This window comes from Elephantulus edwardii, unplaced genomic scaffold (assembly GCF_000299155.1).
Source record: "Elephantulus edwardii isolate Elephantulus edwardi_28Jun2011 unplaced genomic scaffold, EleEdw1.0 scaffold00008, whole genome shotgun sequence".
NCBI lineage: Eukaryota > Metazoa > Chordata > Mammalia > Macroscelidea > Macroscelididae > Elephantulus > Elephantulus edwardii.
This window is the reverse complement of record NW_006399758.1, coordinates 33,532,220-33,541,116: the sequence shown is the minus strand read 5'-3', so window position 1 is coordinate 33,541,116 and position 8,897 is coordinate 33,532,220. Positions and strand designations below refer to the sequence as shown.

The 8,897-nt window shown below is 39.5% G+C and overlaps 1 protein-coding gene across 1 annotated transcript in view; it reads right to left on the bottom strand.

The window, feature by feature from the left end:
* ATP6V0D2 (ATPase, H+ transporting, lysosomal 38kDa, V0 subunit d2) overlaps positions 1-8,897 on the bottom strand; it is an 80,938-nt gene that overhangs the window by 52,315 nt on the left and 19,726 nt on the right. The window lies entirely within an intron of this gene.

Here is an 8,897-nt window from a genome sequence, read left to right as displayed (position 1 = left end):
TTAAATAGGATAGATCTTGTGTGAAAACAATGTATATGAACTTTGTGTGTGAGTAAACCAGTATAAAATGAAAAAAATTTATCATTCTTAAAAAAGATAGATCCAGATGGACTTATGCATTTAACAAAAATCTATAAAATACAGTTTTTTGCATAATGCAAAAAATTGGAAAATTGTGGAAAATACACACTTGAACTCACTTTTTAAAAATAAAACCAACTTAAAAAAATAAAACAAACAAACAAAAAAACCAACTGTGCATACTAAAGGGGTGGTGATAAATGTAGTGTGTAGTACTAGTAATCAAAAAGCCATCCTTGGCAGTTCCAAACCACCCAGGGCTCTGTGATAGAAATATAGGGAGTCTCCTCCTGTGAAAATTTCTGGCCTCAGAAACCTGATGAGAAAGAATTCACAAGTTACTGGGTTGTTTTGGTGTGTGTATGTGTGTGTATTAGTCATATGTGACCATTGTCTAACTACTCCAACTCACAGTGACCTTGTAGAGCAATGTGGGACCCCACACAGTTTCTAAGGCTGTAATCTTTATGAAAACAAAAAGCCATATCTTCCTACCACAGAACAGTTGGTGGGTTCAAACTGCTGACATTTCAGTTAGCAGCCAGGGGGTTAATCACTGTGCCACCAAGACATCTTTTGATATATTTTAACGTGTGTGTGTGTGTGTGTGTGTGTGTGTGTGTGACATTTGCTTTCAAGCAGAAAAAAAAAAATTCAAAAATTTGTACCTCAGATTTATGATCAGTTAACTTGGGACTTTGGGAATTGGCTAGCCGAGTATCCAAAATTCAAACCAAACCTACTACTGGATCAATTCCAACACATAATGAGTCTATGAGACAGAGTCCAACTGCACCATACAGTCTCCAAGGCTGTTAAGTCTTTATGAGAGAAGACAGGCTCATCTTTCTTCCATGAAACAGTTGATGTATTTGAACTGCCCATCTTTCCGTTAATATCCTCTCATTGAACCCATTGTACCAGGAGGGCTTGTTTATTGAAGGACACAAAACCTAAAACAGACCCATTGCCATTAAGTAGATTCTGACTCCTAATGACCCTCCATTGGTTTCCCAAGCCCGTAAATATTTATAGGAGGTTATCTGTCTTTCTCCCTGGGAGCAGGTGGTGGGTTGAAACTGTTGTCGCTTCAGTTAAAAGTCCAGAATGTTATACACCACGCCACCAGAGCCCGTTTGATTGAAGTAATCGTGTACTTAATATCTGTTCCCTTAGGATTTTTTCTTTTTAAATTTCAATAATATTGATGCCACCTAATAAAATTCCGAGAATTAATTTAATTAATGCATGCAAAGTGATGGTTAAGTGAGCACTAGATACATTTTTAATAAAAACTTTAAAAAAGCATTCCCTTTCAACTAAAAATAAAGACAAAAATAATGTAAAGCAAAGACAGTAAATATCTGGATTACTACTACGGTAGATTTCAATCTCTCTTTTTAAAAAAAATGTTATTACTTTTGTGTGTACCGTCAAATCGGATCTGACTGGTACAGGAGAAGATTTCCCCTCCTTCTCCAGCAGAGCATCTGGACATTTCCATCTCTTTTATGAAACAATTCCTTGCAGAAGTCTAGGCAGAAACTACTGGGATCAAACATGCCCCCTGGTGGCTGATTGACACCTAGCCATTAGCAGTAGATGAGCAGAAGAGGACCGTGTCCATCTTGGCCCTACATGCTCCTATTAAGGCGCATCACAAGGACAACCCGAGGAGCTTGGACAGTAACTGAAAAGTGGGGAGTTGAAGCCCATCAGTTGCTCTGTGTGAGAAAAGACATGATAATCTGCTCCTGAATGAGAAATCCTACAGGGCGGTTCTGTTCTACGTGATCGATATTGACTTCTTGGCAAAACAGCAGAAGCCCCTGGAGACGCAAGCTATTAACTTAAAAACATTTCTTTTGCACAATAGTGCTAGTATTTTTCGAGTCACAAAATGGGATTCTGAAACTGTGATAATCTTATCAATAAATACAGTTGAAAGGATAGAGGAACTGTGTGATATAGTCACACAATAAATTATTACTCAGCATTGAAAACCAACAAAGAACTTGTGAGATTACAGCTCAGATACCTTTGCCAAAAGAGATTCAGAATCACAAATTCTAATGTATCAAAATCAGTTTCATGATATAATTAGAATCTGATTGTTGAAGCCAGAATTTAACAAATCAAAATATTACTGCAGACTTTGAGATAAGAGGGGCACAAATTTACATCCAAAATGGTCGTGTCTGGATGGGAAGGTTATAATTATTAAGTTTTTGTTTATTGATAGGAGAAAAATTAAGATTCAAAATTTTACTGACAGTGCTATCAGTTCGTTAAAATATGTAGAAAAAATACAGATATATGACAAATATAGAAATACTTTTAGATTAAGAGTGTTTTCTTTGGGTAACTTCCTCTAATATACTGTGCTTAATATTGTGTGGGGGCTTTTTAATTAGAAATAAGAACAAAATACTTCCAAATTCTTTCTTCTCTTAGCCTAGAATTCTTAGGAATCATTGTTTTACTACCTGACATAAATGATGACACAGGATTCTGTTGAATTTGTCTCCTTTCTACTACCTCTATTGTTACTATTTTCTATCTAAATATTTTAGATAATTTCTTTCCTGGTTTGTCTTGTTCAAGTCCAAAACATATTGACAAAATATGTTTCCTAACCCAAATAAGACTGTCTCTGGTGGATCAAACCCATGAGCAACTCTTCTGGAGAAAGATGGGGTGTCTCCTGGCATTAAGATCTATACAGCTTTACAAACTCAATGGAAGGTCGCTATGAGTGAGAAGGGATTTGAGGGCTGTGACTTTGTTTTGAGAACCAACGTGAAAAAGAGAAGCTGTCACTGTTTGAAGAATGTCATGATGCTACATTTCATTTTCTCTATTTAAGCTGATGAGCTCTGGTTGTCTAGTTCATAGGAGTTGCTCTGCTAATAACACAAAGATGGCAGCCCCCTGGTGGGTTAGTTACAAAGTTCCAACTCAAAGTCAACAAGTTTACTGAGTTAAAGGGGCTATGGTAGTTCGATAGAATCAGTAGAGGCTTGCATGTTGCTATGACACATTTCAACAAAGCTTCCAGATTAAGGTGCAATAGGAAGAAAGGTCCTGTGAGTTACTTCTGAAGAATGAAACTATGAAAAAAGCTGTGAACAATCTCAATCTCTTCACCATCCATCCTGATGCTGACAATTGGCCCAGTGGTAACAATAGATACCTAGATAGCTGGCTAGATAAATAATTACAACAATGTGACCATTTGACCATTCTTAAGTGTATAGTTCAGTGATATTGATTAAATTCACCATGTTGTGCTACCATTGTTGTTGCTACTGTTATGCACTGTGGAGTCTGAACTGACTCATAGCTGATCTTTCATTGGATTTTCAGAGACAGTTAATCATATGGGAGGAAACAACTCATCCTTCTCCTTCAGAGTAGCTGGTAGATTTAAACCACATACCTTTGCATCAGCAGCACAATTTCTTACGACTAAACCACCAATGCTCCCTTGTGCTACCATCATCCACTGGGAAGTGTTTCCATTCCTGACCTTCACTTACAGATTTGATGTTAAGGGCCTGACCAATCAACCAGGCTCTTAGTTGTCTTAGGCTAGTCTATCAGACCTCTGCTTATGTCTAGGCCTCAGCCGGCTCTGAGATGACATGAAATTTCTTCCTCTATTTTCTTGACTTTCCAATCATGATGTCCTTCTCCAGAGAGTGGTTGCTCCAGATAACAAAGGACATGAACCAACGTCTCACCATTTTTGCTCCTAGGGAACATTCTGACTGCACTTATTCCAAGACATATGTATTTGTTATTTTGACAATCCATGTACATTCAATATTCTTCATCAACAGTTCAAATCAAAGGCATCAGTTCTCAAATCTTTCTTATTCCCTTTCCAAAGTCACCTTAATCTTTAGAGTGGCAGCCTTGCTCTTTATCATTTATTAGTTATCACTTAATTCTGGCTTACATTGTTGACATTGTAGGCATATCTGGTTCCTCCATTGAAATATAGGCTCCTAGCTGGCTTACCAGTTTTCTGGTTTTACCGATTCTGCATCCTGAGAAACCTCAGTACCATCCAGGTGGGACCAACACAGAACTGAGTTTCCAGTGGTTTTCCAAGGCTGGAAACTACATTGGAGGAGAATGTCCATTTTCCTTCTATGATGCTGCTGGTGGATTCAAACTGTCAGAGAAATACCACCTGTGAATTAGCAGCACAGCTCCCTACTCACTATGCCACTGGGGCTCAGGAAACTCCTTGTGGTTGTTGGCTGCTGAGTGTGAAACAACACATAGCTAACCAGCCACCATCCATGCTCTCCCCAGGTGGTTCTCAGAGGTTTTAAAATGCACAGAAGATTACCTATCTTTCCCCCAAGAAGCAACTGGTAGATTTGAACCATGTTCCACCATGTTCCATAGGGTTAATAGTACAATTTCTTACCACCAGACCACTAAAGCTCCCTTCGTCCCAGACAAACTCTTACTCCCATGCAAGCCAGGAAAGTTGGCTATTCTCTGTAGAGCATAGTATAAAGCCTGTAGAAAGTTAAAATGCACCACTGAGATTCTTCAAGAGCTTGGGCTGCCTTCACAAATGATTCAGTGTATGATTCTTCACTAGATTCTTGAGGAACTGTGTAGTATTAAAGACTGTTTCTGTAATGATCCTATGTTCTGAAAGCTTGGATAAAGATTCTGAAACAGAATGCTTTGCATATTTGACACATAATTTGGAGAAGATGGCTAATTTCCAAAGGCATGGGACGTTGAAGTGCTGCTAGAAAAGTGTTAGGTAGGAAAGAAGAAAAAGAAAACAACTCAGGCTTTTATTAAGTGGTCTCTTCATCAAAATGCTGCTAGATTCAGCCCTTTGTTTCACACAACTGTGTATAATTAGAGTATACAAAACCTCCACATTTTCCTGCTATTAGGTACTTAAAAATACTCACTGCAGACTTGCAAAACAACTTTCACATATACAGTAATTATATCACACAAAATGTGCAATGCTGAGGTTGTATTGAATACACTGATTTAAATTTAGACTCTCTCTACTAGAGGTGGTGGAATCATTCTGCAAGCCTGCTTTAGATGTAGCTCAATAGGGCAGGAGGTAAATGTACCTGATGCAAGTTCATGGGTATGGGATAGACACTTGATTTTGCAAAATATTTTTAAGAAAGAATAAGAAAAATGGTTTTGGAAATGTAGAACCTCTCATCATTCTCTACTGTAATGAATCTCCAGGCTTTTCAGGGGAGAGCTGAATGCTGACAGGACTGAAAAGTCCCATGGAGGTTGAGTTGACTCTGACAGGGAGATAATACTATTAGTGTAGACAAGTGAGAGTGGGGTAAATGGAGCAACTCTTGAGGGTGTTTGTGAAGGTGGCTTCCAAGACTTAAAGTTGAGACACCATGGTAAAGATTTTCTGACTGGATGGATATATCAAAATAATGTTGGGAGCCTTTTCAAAACACAGGTGAGCCTCACTTCAAGTTGTATTAAATCAGAACTTCCTGGGCTATTGGTCAGGAATAAACACATTTTTAGAAGGCCCACAGAGCTCTCTGGTTTGTCTGACATAATATAATACAGTGTCAAGATTAGTAACTTTCTAGACTAATGGATTCAAAGGTAGTTCTGGTGGCTTAGTTCTTTGGGTGCTGAACTGCTAATCCAAAGGCCATGCCTCGCTGGCAGTTTGAATCCACCAGGGATTTTGTGAGAGTAAGATGGGATATCCCTTCCCATGTGATTTACATACAGGAAATCCCTGGATGGTCACTCTGCAGCAATTCTTATTCAACAGCCCTGAGGAGAAAGCAGTGAATCTATAAGACACTAATGGACCTTTTTAAGACACAGTAATTATAGAAAGCACATTAATTCTGTGACTCTCACTTTCTCTAATTTAAAAATTAAATACTTTGATTACAAAGCATTCTGTAGTTGTTTGATGTTGTTGAGCTGACTTTGAGAATCTATGAACCAGAGATCTGATCCTTGCCTATTATGTTCAAACCATCTCAGTAATAATCCCTGTCTCAGCCCATCTCATTGAAGGTATTCATCTCTTTTTCTGACTCTCTTCCTTTCCCAGCATGATATCTTTTTCCAAGGACAGATTCTTCCTGAAAATATGCCCAGAATAATGAAACAAAGTTTCATCATCCTTGCCTCAAAGGAGAAAAAAAACCCACCACCAAACAAACCCCCAAATCCCAGATTTTTTAGTGCTTTTGGCAGTACATAGAATATTCAATTGTTTTTGCCAGCACTGAAATTCAAAGGTATGGACCCTTCAGCCGTCTTTATTCATTGTCAACTTTAGATGCGTGTTGTTGTTGTTGTTGTTACGTGCTGTCAAGTTGCTTGTGACTCACAGCCACCCTATGTACAACAGCCCTGACCTCTGCTCTATCCTGTGTCAATCTCACCGTCTCCAATACAGAGGGGTGAGGATGAGTAGGGGAGAGACCCCAGGGTCACATAATTTGGTGGATGGAGGGAGAGGGTAAAGGAAATGGGAAATCTGGCAGGGACCTGAAAAGTCTGGGTAATGGTGGGCATGGTCCAATGGTAATTAATTTTGTGAAACATGATGTATGGGAGTGACATATGAAACATAAAAAATGTCCATGAAGGAAAGTGAAACACACACCCATACACACACCCCCACACCCCACCCCACCCAAGTATGTACATGAATAAAACACAATGTATATGAATGGTTATATGCAGAAGTGGGGGAAAAATGCCCATGGCTTGAATCTGACTAAGGGGAAGTCACGTTAGGGATGTGACCTGCACTGTGTAATGTTTGGACTCTGGCAAAAAGGTAAGATTTTTTTAGTCTGATCTACATCTGCCTATTTGGATTGTGGCCTGCAAACTTGAACCAGTGGCCTTGCTGACTTTGGCCTCATATGTCTCCAAAGCTAGCTTTCTGCAACCCTCCTCACCTATGACAACCTTGGAACTCATCAGCCTTCAAAGTTGGTTACTTCTAAACCCAGCAACTTGAGACCCTGCTTGTCTACAGATGACTTGTACGCATTAGCTTCCCAGATGCCTTTTTCTTGAGGTCTGATCTACAGACCTAGGACTTTCAGGGTGGTACAAATATCAGAGCCATTTCTTTTTAGTAAATCAATCTCTCTCTCTTTCTTTCCTTCTCTGTATATATTAAGCATACACACATGCACATATTTATATCTCCATATATTATTGATTTTGATTCCCTCTGGAAAACCTGGTCAATGACAAGGGATTTGTCAAAGAATTAAATTTTCCATCCACAAAGCTAGAGCTGAGGGACATCAGGCAGAAGGCATACTGGCAGAGTAGAGGCTACTTGTGGTCAAATCACTAGTGGAGCTAAAAGAGCTTTGTAACAGGTTTCCAAGAAGAGCAGAGGACAGGCACTGGGGCCAACTTCCAGATAAAAGTTGCTCAGGACAGCTAAGAAGCCACTGTTCTGATGAAAGTGCTGTATCTAGAATCATCCCTAATCCTGAATTATAATTTATTACCTGCCCAGTAAGCCTCACAGTCATGAATATTGTTTATGAGTTCTGTGTGGCCATTGTAACAAATTATCGAACTCAATAAGGAGTATTGAATGCTGTTGGAGAGACAGGTGGTGTTAAAATTATCAGAAAAGTTTTGGTGTATGGAATGTGTGTTTTTTTGGAGGGATGTCACACATCCCAGAAATTGGCTTTATCTATGTAGAAAAAGCATGGACTTGTGGGGACAGTCATCTCTGACTTTTACTAACTCCACAATGAGGAACTGTCCCCATCAACAACAAAAACAACACAAAACCAATTCCCATGATGTCAGACATGTCCCCCATTTTTCTGCACCTTTTTCTACTTGTACCAACAGCAATCTTACTGCTTTACTGGACTCAAAATCTGTTGCAATAGCTCAACACAGAACCATATTAGTCAACAGGGCTATAATTCAGGTTAGTAGCAGAATACACTCACTCAGTCAGGACAGATGCTGCCTTCAGCCTCACTATGGCATTGGGCTAATGTTATAAAGCTTAGTTCTGCCAATTATAGCTCTTCATCTTCCACTTCCCCACCCTCCCACCGCCACTCCCTGTAGTCCTCCAACAAACTTGGGTAAATGCTGCTTTCTCTCGTTCAGCATGGAGTAGTAGTCCCATGGGACATTCCATCAGCTGTCAGGTCTCTGGTTCTCTGCTGTGGCTGCAAAGGCTGCTCCCCCTGTAGGCTCTGGTCTGGCTGGTGCAAGTCCCTCTAGCCCCAAAGCATGCTCTGCATCCTTTTGCTTTTCTTTGCTGGTAGTGAGAATCCCAAATTTTGCTGCTGGAGCTACACCATTTAATGGCAAGACTAGCCAATCTCCTATGGATTGTTGAGATTGGCCAATCCCCTTGTTGAAAGGCTAACATGTCTTATTCACATATTTCCACTGATCCACATGCCAAAGTCAGTCAATGGCTAGGAAAGGCATTTTGAAAAATAAACCCTTAACACCACCGGCTACTGTTGCTGTTGTTGGGGTTTCTTCCTCCCACTGAGTTAGGGAAGGTTAGATGCTTTTGTACCCAGGCCCACTCTATTTTTAGGGCAGGAATATGATTCTATTTAAATAAATTTGAAATGTGGTGGTGCCATGTGGAGCGTGAGTACTAATTTACACATACACACAATAACTATTTTCTGGGAAAATATATGAGAAATTGAAAAGTTACTTGGAAAGATAAATTAGGTAGGGAAAGAGAACAAGAGACATGTAGATCAGAGACATGCTTTCAACCTGTGTCTTTCTGAATT